This window comes from Mustela putorius, unplaced genomic scaffold (assembly GCF_011764305.1).
Source record: "Mustela putorius furo isolate JIRA1106 unplaced genomic scaffold, ASM1176430v1.1 tig00000421_pilon_pilon_pilon, whole genome shotgun sequence".
NCBI lineage: Eukaryota > Metazoa > Chordata > Mammalia > Carnivora > Mustelidae > Mustela > Mustela putorius.
In genome coordinates this window covers 8,697,634-8,715,457 of record NW_025421375.1, presented here as the reverse complement: position 1 = coordinate 8,715,457, position 17,824 = coordinate 8,697,634, and the positions used below count along the sequence as shown (strand labels likewise).

Genomic DNA, 17,824 nt, shown 5'->3' with positions numbered 1-17,824 from the left:
TGGGGGAACAGTGGGCGGTGCCCTGTCCCCTCATTCATCTTCAGTTCTTTCTATTCATGAGTCTTCAATAGGAGAGCGTGTTTTCATTTGCAGAATATTCCGATATACTTTATATGCCTTTTCATTTTTGTTTGCTTTTCTTTAGATATGCTTTACATGGCTTAGAAGACATTAGAGGGCATCCCCCATTTCAATTATTTTTTCATTTTTTCATGGAAGTTTAATTAGCCCAAAGAACATAAATCTCTCAGATGTATACTCTATCTATAGTCACTAGCTCTGTTCTGTTCCTCACCTTTCCTCTGTCACCAGTATGGTTTCCTGGTGAGTAATTCAGTCAAAAACAGCCGGTCCCCTTGGTCACAACCCTTCTACTTCCCGGCTTCATGTACTCTTTCCATGTACCCTTTGCTATGATGCAATTCCTTGAAACCTTTCTCGGCTTTGAAATAGACTCTTATCCAATATTCGCTCTTATACTACTGCCTGAGGGACATTCCACCTTTGTTTGCAGTGTGGCTCTTTTCTCCCTTAACCAGGGGAGGTTTGAGGCACCATTTCTCATTCTACGCTCTTTTCCCAGGCAACCACTTCCCTCCCTGGGTTTTCTGTGAATGGAGTGGCTTGTAATGGCAGGATCAAGGATCCATAATTTTTCTTTTGATTTGTTTATTTTGTTTTGTTTAAAGATTTTATTTAACTATTTGACACACAGAGAGAGAGACAGTGAACACAATCAGGGACAGTGTGAGAAGGAGAAGCAGACTCCCAGCTGAACAGGGAGCTTGACACAGGGCTCGATCCGGGACCCCATCATCCTGACCTGAACCTAAGGCATACACTTAATCTACTGAGCTACTTGGGTGACCCTGAACGATCCATTTGCTAAAGAATATTCGCACTTGGGTGTCTACCGTGTGATGTGGAATGTATCTGGTGCTTTTCATTTTATTTCCTGACATGTCTGCTTCCTTTTCTACTTACAAAATTCATGTTTTCCCTTCTTCTCACTCTTCCCTTTAACATAACTGATATTAATTCACTACAATTTTGTCCCAGGGTTAGTTTTTGTACAAAATCCAAGATACAGACACAGCATTGGACTTGGGAAGTCTGCCTTTCCCGTGACGACAGCATGCAAAGTGACTTCCAGGAAGTCGATGCGATTACTTCTAATGTGAAAACAAAGTAATGACTGAGAGTGGTACAGTCCATTCTTTCATCAGGTTGTAATCAGACTAGTTTCCTGCTTCAATTAGAAACAAACGCAAGAAGTTTTCTATAGAACATTTAATGATCAGAAAATAAAGAATTTAATACATGTAAAATATATACAATTCTCTTAACCACAAAGGGAAGATACAACTAATATAATACAATAAAAAAGAACTTAAATCTTATAAATAGTGAAATAAATAAATAAAGAGTTAAATAGGCAGATCAGCATGGTCATCTGAAAGCAACAGGTGTTTGTAACGTTGACTTCATGTTGCCTAATACTCCTGAATACATGTGACAAAGTGATTCAGTTCATGTCATGATGACAGCAGAAATGAGAGTCTTTGATACCACAGGACACATGGGACTGTGATAGTATTCTTCAGAGAGAACCATTTCGATGTTGAAATGGGTGTCATTTCCATTTCCCGCTCCTTAGACTCCTTTGCAAGGCTGTTGATGCATACAAGGGTTTCATGATCTCTGCTCGGACCGTCTCCCAGGCACAAGGGCTGTATTGCTTCTCTTGCAGATAGAGAGAGATTCTCTGGAAGTAGTTCCTCAGGATGGAGTCCCCATTCACCAGGGGCAGCTCTCCCACCCCCACCTCCTGCAGGGACAGGCTTCCAGGTGGCCCAGCTGCCCAGAAAGTCCTGAGCACAATTCCTCCAGGAGGGTCTTGTTCCAAGGAGCAGGTGAGGCCTCTGTGCAGAAGAGGTGGAAGGTCTTCTGGTTCATCACATGGACGACAGAGAGGGCGTGAGCCTTCTGTAGCGCCTTGCCGTCAAACACCTCCTGGGGGAAGCCAAAGTTGTTTGTTAGTTGTCACAGGAGCTAGCAGACAGTCTCCTCATTTGTCGCTGGAGCATCAGGGCCCTCCAGTGCAGCAGGCCGTGGTCCTGAGGCAGGTCACATCCCAGAGAGCCGAGGGAGTGGCAGCTGAGCACCACCAGGCCACCAAGAAGGAGCAGGACAGGGCCATCGGGGATCCTACAGATGCTGTTGGCCTGGCTGGTGTGGGCACTTCTGGGACCCGTGGCTCTAGCTCCTCTGAACATCTTCTCTTATGAGTGAGGCTTAAGTAGGGGACATAGGAGTTTTTAATTTCTGTATGTTTCCCTTACTTTCTACTTCTCTTTTTGCTTTCCTTTCTACACTTTCTACTTGGGTTGGAGCATGGGTTTCTCAACCATGCATTATTTTCTTTAAGTATTATCCTTGCCTCCAGAATCTTTTTGGATTTTTTTTTTAATTGTAACTTTGAAGAAAACTTTATAGCAGGGAGACACAGTATGTATCGTTATATATTGTATTTTTGTCTGTGCTTTAAGATTAAAAGAAAAAGTATAACATTTATCCAATTCAGGGTTGAGAATAACTGAAAATATTAAGCTAATCGTTATAGTTCAAAGCTATTGATGCTCATGTATATAAGTAAATTTGATGACTGACTTATAATTTCTATACATTTATACAGTGAAGTATATGGAGTACATATGCAAATTAACAATTTCAAATTGGATATAATGAATTCGGTGTACCTGAATATTTACAATCAATTTAGATTGCTAAATGCAAGTGAAAACTGGAATGATTACTTAACATGTGTTTTTTAGTGGACTGAATTTGAATGTTGCCTCATATGACAAAAATCATTATTTTAAGATTTTTATTTATTTATTTGACAGAGAGAAAGATACAGAGAGAGAGTACAAGTAGACAGAGCAACAGGCAGACAGTGAGGGAGAAGCAGGCTCCCAACGAGCACGGAGCCTGATGCAAGGCTCCATCCCAGCATCCTGGGATCATGACGTGAGCTGACAGCAGCTGCAAAACTGACTGAGCCCCCCATTCACCAAGACAACCTCATCTTTAACTTCACCCACTACTACGTACTCTGGGAGGTATTGTCAAAATATTTTTTCTGTTTAACACTAGATAGTTACTGAGGTGTTGAATGAGTTTTGTAGAGATAAATCATAAAATTTAATTTATTTGTGTTTTCATTTCCAAACCCTGCGTCACAACAGGCCTCAAACATCAGCAATGGCCACAAGACACCACTGGCAGCTCACCAGTAAGAAAGATCACCTGTCCAGGTAAAACTCTGAGACCCAGGAAATGATGGAGAGAAACTCCTCGAATCCTAAAGGATTCCTGTTATTCCTAGGTTTGTCACATTGACCTTATAGACAGTTTGTGTCCTCCAAGAATTCTGTGCCATTGCTTCTTATGTAATATCCTTGAAAACCAATGAAAGACAATATATACCAAGGTTTTTTAGAGTGCTCCAAGGCATTGCAAGTGCCCCCAGCAGGAAGCCTGGTTCTTGTCTGGGAAGAGGAGGTGTCAAGGTTCTAATTCCAGGTGACGGGATTTTTCCAGCAGCACCTCACTGACAAGGTAGTTATCATATCTACTAAGCTCTTTCATCTGCAGTGACTGAGTGTCCTCCACCTGGGCTCTCCTGGGCTCACTCCTGAGGACAGGCTCATCATGACCTGAGGACTCTAGATTCCCCTATTGTGCAGGGGCTGGTTTCCTTGTTAGCAAAAAACTTAATGGCCCTACATCCTTGCCCTTGCCCTTGCCCCTGGAGTGTTTGTGTCTGGGACCCTCTCAGTGCTCACCTCCTCCTCTCCTGACCAGGTATCAAAGGTGTCAACAACCCCCAGATGCTGAGGGTCTTCTTTAGTTTTCTCCAAGTAGAGGAAAGACCAATTATAATCCTTTCACCTTGAATAAGGGAATACATTTATTGTGCCATCACAGCTCCTAATTTTCTTTTTTTTTTCATTGTTTTAAAGTAAGCTCCACCCACATTTTCTTTTAAAGTAAGACTAATGTGGGCCTTGAACCCAAAGTCTGACATCAAGCCCTGAAGTTAGAATAAGAATCATATCCTCAACCAACTGAGCCACCCAGGATCTCTCATTGTTCAAGTTTTCCTGAAACTAGGGAACACCTGTTACGTCCAAAATTTTTGAGCTGAGCACAGGGATTTCACTCACTGGGTCTCTCAGGAGAATCTTCCAGCACAGAAACTGAAGACTTTCACTAGCTCATTCAGACTGTGTGTTTCCAGTAGGCAGCTTCATCTGGTCATCTGTCTGGTGCTCCGAATGTGGGGGTGGTGAGGTCCAGGCTATGGTGTCAGGGACAAACCACCTTGTTGCCTTTCCTTATTCATGGTGTTGCATTTTCAACTTAAGTAACAACAACAAAGAGAATTTGATTTACTTAATATTTCCACATACTTTACTGGACATACTCTCACTTGCTGGTCCTGATCATGTTTTATGTCATCATGAGGATCACATAGAGGGAAGGAAGAGGAGGGCCAAGGGGCTGCCCCAGGTTTCTCTTTCATTTTTCTGTTTCTATTGTCACCTTTCCTCGAAGCAAAACATGACAGCTGTGTGTGTGTGTGTGGGGGGGAAGACACCGGTTCTGTCCGAACATGACAAAAGTGAAAGAGTGGCCTGTCCACTGAGAAAATGGCAGAGTGTACGTCAGCAAAGTTGATGCAGAAACACTGGGGATGAGCAGCTCTGGCAGATGGGAAGAATGAAGGCTGTACTGAATTATTGTAAGTCAGGGAAGTGACTGCCTCAGCCAGAGGATCCCACAAGACTAACCTTGGGTCCACATGAGGCCCTCAGCTCTACAAGAGGAGCCACCTCATTTTCCTTTCGTTCAATCCACATGTACTTGGCTCTGAGGAGAGATGAGAGAAGTCACACCAACCAGCTTAGAAGAGATTGGTGACCTGGACTCAGCTGCTCACCCTCTCTGGAAGGAGACAGTATCCTTACCCTTCCTGAGAGCTCTACCTACCTGATAAACCACTTAGACCTGGGAAAGGTTGCCTGAGAAATCCAATATGAAGACAAGGGGAACTTAAAGATCCTACATGATTCTGTTCTGCACCTGGATTAGAATAATGATGATGATCTTTTAAATCATAACACTAAAGCTGATTACAGTCTAGCCCTTCTAAGATCCTTGAAACCATTACCTCTGTCTTCTCAATAACCCCATTGGGATTCCACTTATTTTTGCAGCTGTTTGGAGAGAAACAGAAACCCAGTGTTAGAATTATTCAGATTGAACCAATATCCAAGGTAGAACACAAAGGAGTTGTGAGATAATGGCTGGTCTGGAAGCAGCTGTTAAAAGATGTGAAGAATAGAAATGGACAGAGGGTTCAAGAAGCAGGAGAGGCCATGAATGAATTCAGTCAGGTGTAGAGGAAGAGGGATCAAGGATTCTAGATCGCACTGTAGATGCCAAAGACTTGTTGACTGTGGTTGTGTATGGTAACAGGGGGCGTGGGTGGAGTCAAATGCATGAGTGACTTGAAGTTCCTAAGACAAGTTGTCAGGATCACTTTTAAATACTCATGAGAGTGGGGAGGAGTCAAGATTGCAGAGAAGTAACAGGCTGAGATACATTAGGTAGCAGGAGATCAGCTAGATAGTCTATGAAATCATTCCGAACAGCTACACTCTAACAGAAGATTGAAGAGAAGAAGAACAACAATTCTAGAAACAGAAAATCGACCACTTTCTGAAAGGGGGGACCTGTGGAGAAGTGAATCCAAAGCGATGGGAAGATAGACCGCGGGGAGATTGTCTGGCTCCCCGCAAGCAGTGGAGCAATGGAGCACAATACCAGAACTTTTAAAAGGCTGTTCCACTGAGGGACATCACTCCAAAGGGTAAGCTGGGGTGAAGCCCATGTGGGGATAGCGTGGTCTCACGTCCTGTGGGGTCACAGAAGGGTCGAGGTTGTTTGAGTGTCACAGAGCTCCCAGGTATTAGAGCGAGGAAGCCAGTAACAGAGACTGAGCTAATGAATGAGCTCTCAACTCAGAGTTACCTTAAGCTGTGATATGTGGCATAGGCAGGACCCTGCTCTGTGAGCAGGGACTCCACAAGATCCTGCAAGACCCCCCTGAAGAACGCAGGGATCTGCTGGGTTTGGAGACTCCAGGCAGGGCTGTGTGCCAGAGATGCTCGGTTGCAGGCTGGGAGGGGGGGGCTCAAAGTGAGCCTAGAAGCCAGGGAGATGGGAGTGATTGAGCACTTTTCTCCAAGGGTGCACTGAGGAGTGGGGTCCCGAGCTCTTGGCTCCTCTGGGCCAGAGATTGGGAGGCCACCATTTTCATGCCATCCTCCAGAACTCTATGGAAAGCATTCAGGGAACAAAAGCTCCAAAGGGGAACCTCAGTGGATTACTTAGCCCAGCCCCTGGTAAGGGCTGTGCAATTCCGCCTTGGGCAAACACACTTGAGAATCACTACAACAGGCCCCTCCCCCAGCAAGAAATTCAGCCAAGATCAAGTTCACGTACCAAGGAGAACAGTGGAATTCCAGAGGAGGAGCAAGCAAAGCAAGGAATTCATGGCTTTCTCCCCATGAGTCTTTAGTCTTGTAAAGTTAATTAAGTTTTTTTAATTTTATTTTTTTCTTAAGCTAAAATGTTTGTAACCATTACTCTCTCCTCCTTTAACTTTTTAACTAGTTTATCTTAACAATACCTTCATTTTATTTTAAAGATTTTATTTATTTATTTGACAGAGAGAGATCACAAGTAGGCAGAGAGGCAGGCAGAGAGAGAGAGAGGAAGAAACAGGCTCCCTGCTGAGCAGAGAGCCCGACGCGGGACTCGATCCCAGGACCCCGAGATCACGACCTGAGCCGAAGGCAGCGGCTTAACCCACTGAGCCACCAGGCGCCCCAACAATACCTTCATTTTAAAAATCTTTTTGGAAACTTCATCATTATACTCATATTTTATCCTTCATTGTATCTATCCTTATTGTTTGTATACACTTAAGGTTTTATCTTTTAAAAAATGTTGGGGTAGAACTTCTTCGAATAGCTCAAAATAAACCCTAAATCTAGCACAGGTCTTTGTTCCAGTCTCTAGCCTGAGCAAATTCTTTCTACTTATCATATCAACTCCTTTTTTAGAAATTTTTTAAAAAATTTTTTATCTTTATAGTTCTATTCAGTTCATTATGTTTACCCTTATTGTGTGTGTGTATGTGTGTGTATTTTTTCATTCTTTAAAATTTTGGGAGATAGTTTCTTTTAAGAGACTAAAATACTCCCAAATTAACTAGGTGACTATATTCTAGTCACCAATCTAATATATATATATTTTTTAAATATTTTTTTCTTTATTTAATTTTTTTCTCTGAACTTTTTTTACCCTATTTCTTCCCCCCATGATGTGGGTCTCTTCTTATTTGGTTAGAGCACATTTTCCTAAGGTCCTTGCCATCCTTTTAGTATTTTATTTGCCCCTTCCTATATTCTTATCTGGATAAAAGGAAAGGTGGAAAATTCACTGAAAAAAAAAAATAACAAGAGGCAGTACCAAAGCCTAGGGACCTAATCAATACAGACATTGGTAATATGTCAGCTCTAGAGTTCAGAATGATGATTGTCAAGGTGCCAACTGGGCTCAAAAAAGGCATGGAAGATATTAGAGAAACCCTGTCTGGAGAAATAAAAGACCTTTCTGGAGAAATAAAAGAACTAAAATCTAACCAAGTTGAAATTTAAAAAGCTATTAATGAGGTACAATCAAAATAGAGGCTCCTACTGGTAGGATAAATGAGGCAGAAGAGAGAATTAGTAATATAGAACCAAATGACAGAGAAGAAAGAAGCTGAGCAAAAGAGAGACAAACAACGACTGGACCACGAGGGGAGAATTCGAGAGATAAGTGATACCATAAGACAAAACAACATTAGAATACTTGGGACTCCAGAAGGAGAAGAAAGAGAGAGGGGAGCAGAAGGCATATTGGAGAGAATTATTGTAGAGAATTTCCCTAATATGGCAAAGGGTACAAGCACCAAATCCAGGAGGCATGGAGAAGTCCCCTCAAAATCAATCAGAACAGGTCCACACCCCATCAGCTAATACTAAAATTTACAAGTCTTAGCAACAAAGACAAAATCCTGAAAGCAGCAAGGGACAGGAAGTCTGTAACATACAATGGTAAAAATATTAGATTGGTAACAGACTTATTCACAGAGACCTAGCAGGCCAGAAAGAACTGGTGTGATATATTCAGAGCATTCAATGAGAATAACGTGCAGCCAAGAATACTATATCCAGCTAGGCTATCACTGAAAATAGAAGGAGAGATAAAAAGCTTCCAGGACAAACAAAAATGAATACAATTTGTAAACACCAAAACAGCTCTACAAGAAATATTGAAAGGGGTCCTCGAAACAAAGAGACAGCCCAAAAGTAGTAGACTAGAAAGGAACAGAGACAATATACAGTAAGAATCACTCTACAGGCAATACAGTGGCACTAAATTCATATCTCTCAATAGTTACCCTGAATGTAAATGGGCAAAATGCCCCAAGCAAAATACACAGGGCATCAGAATGGATAAAAAAACAAAAACCATCAATATGCTGTCAACAAGAAACTCATTTGAGACCCAAGGACACCTCTAGATTTAAAGTGAGGGGGTGGAAAATAATTTACCAAGCTAATGGACATCAAAAGAAAGCTGGGGTGGCAATCTTTATATCAGATAAATTTCAAGCCAAAGACTATAATCAGAGATAAGGAAGAATACTATATCATACTCAAAGTGTCTGTCCAAGAAGAAGATTTAACGAGCATTAAGTATCTATGCCCCTAACATGGGAGCAGCCAATTATATAAATCAATTGATAACAAAATCAAACAAACACATCGACAAAAGTACAATAACAGTAAGGGACTCAACACTCCCGTCACTGAAATGGACAGATCATCCAAGCAAAAGATAAACAAGGAAATAAAGGCCTTGAGTGACACACTGGACCAGAGGGGCATATCAGATAGATTCAGAACACTCCATTGCAAAGCAAAAGAATACATGTTCTTCTCTAATGCACCTGAAACGTTCTCCAGAATAGATCACCTCCTGGGTCCTAAATCTGGTCTCAACTGGTATCAAAAGATTGGGATCATTCCCTGCACACTTTCAAACCACAATGCTCTGAAGCTAGAACTCCATCACAAGATGAAATTTGGAAAGAACCCAAATACATGGAGACTGAAGAGCATCCGTCTTAAGAATGAATGGGTCAACCGGAAATTAAAGAAGAATTGAAAAAACTTATGGAAAAAATGATAATAAAAACACAACAGTTCAAAATCTGTGCGACAGAACAAAGGCATCCTGAGAGGAAAAGATATAGCAATACAAGCCTTTCTCAAGAAACAAGAAAGGTCTCACATATACGACCTAACCCTACACGTAAAGGAGCTGGAGAAAGAACGACAAGAAAAGCCTAAACCCAGCAGGAGAAGAGGAGTAATAAAGATCAGAGCAAAAATCAATGAAATAGAAACCAAAAAATCAATAGAACAAACCAATGAAACTAGGAGCTGGTTCTTTGAAAGAATGAATAAGATTGATAACCCCCTGGCCACGCTTATAAAAAGAAAACAAAAAGGATCCAAATAAATAAAATCATGAATTAAAAAGGAGAGATCACAACCAACATGAAAGAAATACAAACAATTATAAGAACATATTATGAGCAAATATATGCCAGTAAATTTGACAATCAGGAAGAAATGGATGCATTTCTAGACACATATAAACTACCACAACTGTCCCAAGAAGAAAGAGAAAACCTAAACAGACCCATAACCAGTAAGGAGACTGAAACAGTCATCAAAAACTCTCCAAAGAAACAAGAGCCCAGGACCAGATGGCTTCCCAGGGGAATTCTACCAAACAGTTAAAGAAGAATTAATTCCTATTCTCATGAAATTGTTCCAAAAAATAGAAATGGAGGGAAATCTTCCAAACTCATTTTATGAGGCCACATTACCTTGATCATAAAACGAGACAAGGATCCTATCAGAAAAGAGAATTATAGACCAATATCATTGATGAATGCAGATGCAAAAATTCTCACCAAATTACTATCCAAAAGGATCCAACAGTGCATTAAAAGGATGATTCACCACGACCAAGTGGGATTTATTCCAGGGCTGCAGGCCTGGTTCAATATCTGCAAATCAATCAATGTAATACAATACATTACTAAAAGAAAGAACAAGAACCATATGAGACTCTCAATAGATGCTGAAAAAGCATTGGACAAAGTACAGCACCCTTTCCTGTTCAAAACTCTTCAGTGTAGAGATAGAGGGTACATACCTAAATATCATCAAAGTCCACCATGAAAAATCCACTGCAAACATTCTCAGTGGAGAAAAACTGAGAGTTTTTCCACTAAGGTCAGGGAACATGGCAGGGATGTCTATTACCACTACTGCTATTGAACATAGTAGTAGAAGCCCTAGCCTCAGCAATCAGGCAACAAAAAGAAATTAAAGGCATCCAACTCAGCAAAGAAGAAGTCAAACTATCACTCTTTGCAGATGATATGATACTATATGTCGAAAACCCAACAGACACCCGTCCAAATCTGCTAGAAATTGCATAGGAATGCAGTAATGCATGAGGATATAAAATCAATGCACAGAATACAGTTGTATTTCTTCACACCAAAACAAGGCAGAAGAAAGAGAAATCAAGGAATCAATTCCATTTACAACTGCACCCAAATACATAAGATACCTAGGAAGAAACCTAACCAGAGCAGCAAAGAATTCATACTCAGAAAACTATAAAGTACTCATGAAAGGAATTGAGGAAGACACAGAGGATTGGAAAAATGTTCCACGCTCATGGATTGGATGAACAAATATTGTGAAAATGTCTATGCTACCTAAAGCAATCTACACATTTGATGCAATCCCTGAAAAGCCCATCCAATTTTTCAAAGAAATGAAACAAAGAATCCTACAATTTATATGGAACCAGAAGAGACCTCAAATAGCCAGAGGAATACTGAACAAGAAAGCCAAAATCGGTGACATCACAATTCCAGACCTCAAACTCTATTGCAAAGCTGTCATCACCAAGACAGTATGGTACTGGCCCAAAAACAGACACACAGATCAGTGGAACAGAATAGAGAGCCAAGAAACAGACCCTCGACTTTATGGTCAACTAATCTTCAACAAAGCAGGAAAGAACGTCCAATGGAAAAAAGACAGCCTCTTCCACAAATGGTGTTGGGAAAATTGGACAGCCACAAGCAGAGAAATGAAGCTGGACCATTTCCTTACACCACACATGAAAATAGACGAAAATGGATGAAGGACCTCAATGTGAGAAAGAATCCATCAAAATCCTTGAGGAGAACACAGGCAGCAATCTCTTTGACCTTAGCCACAGCAACTACTTCCTAGGAACATCACCAAAGGAAAGGGAAGCAAGGGCAAAAAAATGAACTGTTGGGACTTCATCAAGATCAAATGCTTCAGCACAGCAAAGGAAACAGCTAACAAATCCAAAAGACAACTGACAGGATGGGAAAAGATATTTGCAAACGACATATCAGATAAAGGGCTAGTATGCAAAATCTATAAAGAGCTTAGCAAACCCAACACCCAAAGAACAGGTAATCGAATCAAGAAATGGGCAAAGGACATGGACAGGCAATTCCACAAAGAAGACTTCCAGATGGCCAACAGACACATGAAAAAGTGCTCCACATCACTCGGCGTCAGGGAAATACAAATCAAAACCACAATGAGATACCAGCTCACACCAGTCAGAATGGCTAAAATTAACAAGTCAGGAAATGACAGATTCCGGGTAGGATGGGGAGAAAGGGGAACCTGCCTACACTGTTGGTGGGAATGCAAGCTGGTGCAACTATGCTGGAAAACAGCATGGAGATTGCTCAAAAAGTAGAAAATAGAGCTGCCAAACACCCCAGCAATTGGTCTCCTGGGTATTTACCCTAAAGATACAAATGTAGTGATCCAAAGGGGCACGTGCACCCGAGTGTTTACAGCAGCAGTGTCCACAAGAGCCAAACTACAGAAAGAACCTAGATGTCCATCAACAGATGAATGAATAAAGATGTGGTGTATATATATAAAATGGAATACTATGCAGTCATCAAAAGAAATGAAATCTTGCCATTTGCAATGATGGGATGGAATTAGAGAGGTTATGCCTATTGAATGAATTCAATGAGAGAAAGACAATTATCATATAATCTCCCTGATTTGAGGAAGTTGAGAAGCAACGTGGGCGGTTTGGGAGTAGGAAAAGAATAAATGAAACAAGATGGGATAGGGAGGGAGACAAACCATTAAGAGACTCTTAATCTCACAAAAGAAACTGAGGGTTGCTGGGGGAAAGGGGGTTAGGGAGATGGAGATGAGTTTATGAACATTGGGGAGGGTCTGTGCTACAGTGAGTGCTGTGAAGTGTGTAAACCTGGGGATTCACAGAACTGTACCCCGGGGCTAGAATACATTATGTTAATAAAAAAATAAAAATTAAAAAATTAAATGAATACTCATGAGACATTAGATTTTTCTGCCAATGAGATAGATGTTTGCAGCTGTCACTAGACTGACCCTTCTCCTTCCAACACATTGCAGGCTGTTGTCTTGTCAGGGTCACCCACGGTGGGGACACTACCATGGGCCACATCTGTCTAGAAGAATTCTGTGCTCCCAGTGTCTACTTGAACCTTCTCAGTCTCGGGAATGACTCAGAGATACAGTTGACTCAATGCTGCCCTACTGTCCAACTGTTCCACTTCCTGAGGATAAGTGACTAATCCAGTGGACACTTTTCCATTTCTGTTTCCTTCCAGGTTCCCACACTGCTGCTGACTTTCAACACTTACATGTTTCCAGACGTCAGTGTGGTTTTCTGAGCAAAGGAATGTCCTACTCCTGGTGTAACAAGAACTTAGGGAGTGCTCCAACACAGGCACAGTTGAGCTCCGGGATTCTTTGCTCAGGAGCCCTGGAATTAGCATGTTTCTGTGTGGGACCGGATTTCTGGGGGCCTTGAGCTCCACAGCACAGGAATCAGCTGACAGGGAGGGTGAGGGAGGGCAAGTGGGCATTCGGCTTCTGACGCTGCCAGACCTTGGCTGCTTGTGGCCAATAGTGCAGAGTGATGTCTCCCAGCCTGTCCCTGGGCATCCAACCCTGAGCCCTGCCTCCTCTTCGTCCCCTGGCAGGCTGAATAGCAATGCCTGGGGATGGAAAGTTGTGGGGGTCGGGGCGCCTGGCTGGCTCAGTCGTTCAAGCATCTGCCTTGAGTTCAGGTCATCATCTCATGGTCCTAGGATCGAGTCCTACATTAGGCTACCTGCTCAGTGGGGAGTGTGCTGCTCCATCTGACCTTCCCTGCTCTCATGCTCTGCCTCTCTGTCTCTCTCAAATAAAGAAATAAAATCTTTTTTAAAATGTTGGCAGGGGTACTCACTCCCCTTGCCCCTGCATTTGGCCTTTGCTGCTTGGTTCTCCAACACTTTCCAGTATTTAATAATCAAGAACATTGGGATTAAAACTGACTATGGCTATAGGGATTATCAGGACAAGTCTTACGCTTTGTTATAGACAGAGTAAGGAAACGAGTTTATGACAGCATTAGAATCTCTGGATGTCCACAAGTAGGCTTTATGTAGCTGGAAGGGACATTCTCAGAAAAGGTCCCATTTTGGTCACCACCCTTGACGCATTTGGCCACCAGGAAGCGGTCTTCCCAGAGAGGAGCTTCACTAGACCACCCTTCAACCTGATCCTGCTTTCTGTTTCCTTTCAGCCTCAGCTGCTGTTCCATCATATTGGATGGAAATCCGAGCAAAGCCTCTCTAGCAGGTGCTTCTGCAAAACCTAGAGATTTCAATGCATTTTTGTTGTCTACCTGCTTTCTTCTGCTGCTCCTTCGGAAAACCTTTAAGTTTAGATGACAGCAGAACAGAAAGCTGTTGTGTGAACAGGCTGAGAGGTCAAGAGAGTGAATGCCAAGGGGGCTGTGGGGACTACTGCCTTGTTGAGGAAGGAAACTGTTAGGACAGGGGAGTGTGTTCTGGAATGAGGGTTGGGGGAGGGTAGAGGGCAGCGTGGGTGCAGAAGGTTAAGGAAATGTTCTTCTGCACTTCCAACTAGATATTTATTCTCAACTTTCAGATGTTCATAGAAGCCACCGTCTCATCACTGGTGATAAATAAAAACGTTTCTTGCCAATGGGGATGAATGCGTCAGCCTTTCCTAGAAGTCACAACAGAATTCCAGTTTGGGAGGCAAGTCAGGTACTGAAGTGTAGGACCACTGTTCCCACGAATTTTGGAGGAGGAGACAAACAATATTCCCATATATAGTTGTCAGAATTAATAAGACGATTGCTACCATATTTATGCCATTCCCACCAGAAGATGTACTGCTAGGCTCGTTTCAGTGCATGAGTTCATTGAATATTCACGCTCTTCTGTCCTAATTGTTAAACCTGTTTGTACTCCTGAATTATACACAGCTCACTATTGCTCATGGATTTCTATGATTCATGTATTTTCAGCTCATTCAACCAATGATTTCTCATTGCTGTAAATATGAGGAGAGAGAATACCTGACCCAGCTTTCCACCCTCATTTTTGAAGAAAGTCTGTCAGTCTTTATGTGCAAGAGAATCTCATGATGTGGATATCCACCAAACATTGTGGTATTCCGAACATGAGGAAATAGTAGCAGTGAGCAACAGAGAAGAATTCTTACCACATCAAACTCTTTAGAAAAAGCAATGGATATCATGCCACTTTAGTAAACAGGGTCACAAGGAGGGGTTAAGGAACCTAATTAATGATGCCAAATAATTCCAGGAAACATGATCTTATCCGTGGTAATAGATAATTTGATGTAGAATTGAATGAGTTATCCATTCCTGCCAAGTGAATTCTTAAAGCCGAGCAGCTCGCTGATGTGCAAGGAAGTAAGAACCAAGACACGATAAATCACGGTCAAAATTCAGTCATGATGAAAAAGAAATACAACATTAAACATATTAACATGATGTGCAGAACATCGAATCCATGAAACCACTCAGGGAAAAAGAAATGACATAAAAGTGCAAACTATGCGCAGAATAACAAACCCCATTATTCCCAGATCCCATGCAATATTCTTCTCCAAGACAGATGGACTGACTTCTCTTATTCATGCTCCCACTTGCTCCAGGGTGGTCTCTGCTTATGCATTCCACCAAACTGACTTTCAGGAAGGTCAGCAAAGGCTTCTGTCTTTCTGACATCACAGGCAGTTTCAATCCACATCTTCCAGGAATCTGCTGATGGTCTTTGAAACACATTTACTTCCATAAAAAAACTCACCAGCATCCTCCCTTACCATATGCTATGGCCAAGAGTCCACCGTCTCCTTTGTGGCTCTTCTCTCCTGTCCCTTCAATGGTTGAAGAGCCTCAGAATCAAGTTTATGTCTGTTTCTCACATGACACGGTCTCCCTGCATGACCACCTCTGTTTCTGTCTTTGCCTGCTAGATGTGGACCTCAGCCGTGGCGTTTCTTGTCAACTGCCAGCTCACCTGCCCCCGACACCGGACATACATGTCTCCATGTCTGCCAGTGACCTGTTGAGGGGCCCGCAGATTTTCTGTGTGCACTTCCTGTGTGCTTCTACCTCTCTGCTCAGGCAGCAGGTGAGAGAAGTCACTTCCTTTCCTTCATCATCAAAACATTAAATTGGAGGTTTTTAGATCCCATCCCTATAGCAACCATATTTATATGTCCCTACAACCAAAGATGTAGACATCAGGATCTGTATTTTTTATGTCCTATAGCCTAAAGTCAACGTGCAAGTTGTCTTAGAGAAAGTGAGTTGTTATTTCCAGTGTTAATGCAGTATGATAGTAAATGATTTCTGCTGTCCAATTTCCAATGGAGTTACACAATCAGACCTGGTGTACCTCCTTGAAAACAATTTTGTCCTTAAAATTCCATAAAGAAAAAAATAATAAACTGATTACATATTAAAAATATATTTTATTATATTCTACTATGTAAAGGTGTACCTCATATTATATGAAAAAACTGAATCTTATAGATATTTACATAAATAAATATTTAAATAGATAAATAGGCATAGGCAAGGTCATCTGTAACCAACTACTGCTTGTAGAGTTGACATGTCCTGAAAACTCTTGACAAATTGACTGTGTTCATGTCTTCGCAACCACAAAAATGAGAGTCTCTGAATGGCAGGACTCCGGAATGTGTGATGTTATTAGTCAGAGGGAATCATTTTCATGTTGTAACGAGTCTCACTTGCCACTCCTTAGTCTCTTATGCAAGGCTGTTGATGCATACAAGGGTTTCATGATCTCTGCTCAGACCATCTCCCAGGCACAAGGGCTGTATTGCTTCTCTTGCAGATAGAGGGAGATTCTCTGAAAGTAGCTCCTCAGGGTGGTGTCCCCATTCACCAGGGGCAGCTCTCCTACCCCTGCCTCCTGCAGGGGACAGGCTTCCAGGTGGCCCAGCTGCCCAGAAAGTCCCGAGCACAATTCCTCCAGGAGGGTCGTGTTCCAGGGAGCAGGTGAGGCCTCTGTGCAGAAGAGGTGGAAGGTCTTCTGGTTCGTCACATGGATGACAGAGAGGGCATGAGCCTTCTGCAGCACCTTGCCGTCAAACACCTCCTGGGGGAAGCCAAAGTCATTTGTGTATTTGTCACAGGAGCTAGCAGACAGTCTCCTCATTTTTTGCAGGAGCATCAGGGTCCTTCAGTGCAACATGCTGTGATACTGAAGCAGGTCACATCCCAGAGAGCCGAGGGATTGGCAGCTAAGCACCACCAGGGCCACCAAGAAGGAGCAGGGCAGGGCCATTGGGGTCCTGTAGGTGCTGTTGGCCTGGCTGGGGTGGGCACGTCTGGGAACCGTGGCTCTAGCTTCTCTGAACTTCTTGTCTTGTGCATGTGGCTTAAGTAGGGGACATAGGCGTTTTCGTTTTTTGAACTTTTCCCTTCCTTTCTACTTCTCTTTTTGCTTTCCTTTCTACACTTTCTTCTGGGGTTTAGAGCATGGGTTTCTCAACTGTTTCTTTTTCCTATTGCCGCCTCCTGTCACAGTCTTTCGAATATTTATGTAATTGAACCTTCCAAAAAAACGTGGTAACACAGATCTAAAGTCTATATTGTTATGTATTTATAGCTCTGCTTTATAGATTAAGAAAGACAGAGTTCATTTTAGTCTGTTTAATTCAGAATTAAGATGGAAGAAAAATTTCAACTAGAAGCTATATTTTAAACCTAATTACTCTTTACTGGATATCTGAATATGATGTGTGACTTCTACATTTTTCTTATTTAAATGGAAATATTAAAGTACAATGCAAATTAAGTATTTCTAGAAAGACAATACTATCAGTGTCCCTAGATTCTGAGAATCATTCCAAATTGCTAATAGCCAATGAATTTTTCAAACATTTATTGGATGTTTGTTTTTACTGTACTGTATTTTAGTATGGCCTCAATGAGAAAATGATTTTTAACTTCACTTGATGCTAGATACTCAACAATTTATTTTAAAAATATTTTCTCTAATTAGTACCAGATAGAATTCCCGATTCAATGAATACATTTTGAATAATTAAATGATTATGTAGAATCTATATTTATTTATTTCCAAAGCCCGCATTAAAACAAGGCTCAAACACCAGCAGCTTCGACAAGACAG

General features: G+C 41.8%; 1 long non-coding RNA gene and 2 pseudogenes across 1 annotated transcript; 1 reads left to right on the top strand and 2 right to left on the bottom strand.

Moving 5' to 3' along the window:
- Positions 1 to 1,633: 1,633 nt before the first annotated feature.
- On the bottom strand, positions 1,634 to 2,200 carry LOC101683504 (annotated as a pseudogene).
- A 776-nt stretch (positions 2,201 to 2,976) lies between these two features.
- Positions 2,977 to 15,859, top strand: LOC106006731. The gene is made up of 4 exons (XR_006606678.1): positions 2,977 to 3,122; positions 3,249 to 3,317; positions 14,271 to 14,392; positions 15,633 to 15,859. It is a non-coding gene; the product is annotated as an uncharacterized LOC106006731 (long non-coding RNA).
- Positions 15,860 to 16,411: 552 nt separating this feature from the next.
- On the bottom strand, positions 16,412 to 16,975 carry LOC101683809 (annotated as a pseudogene).
- Positions 16,976 to 17,824: the final 849 nt, after the last annotated feature.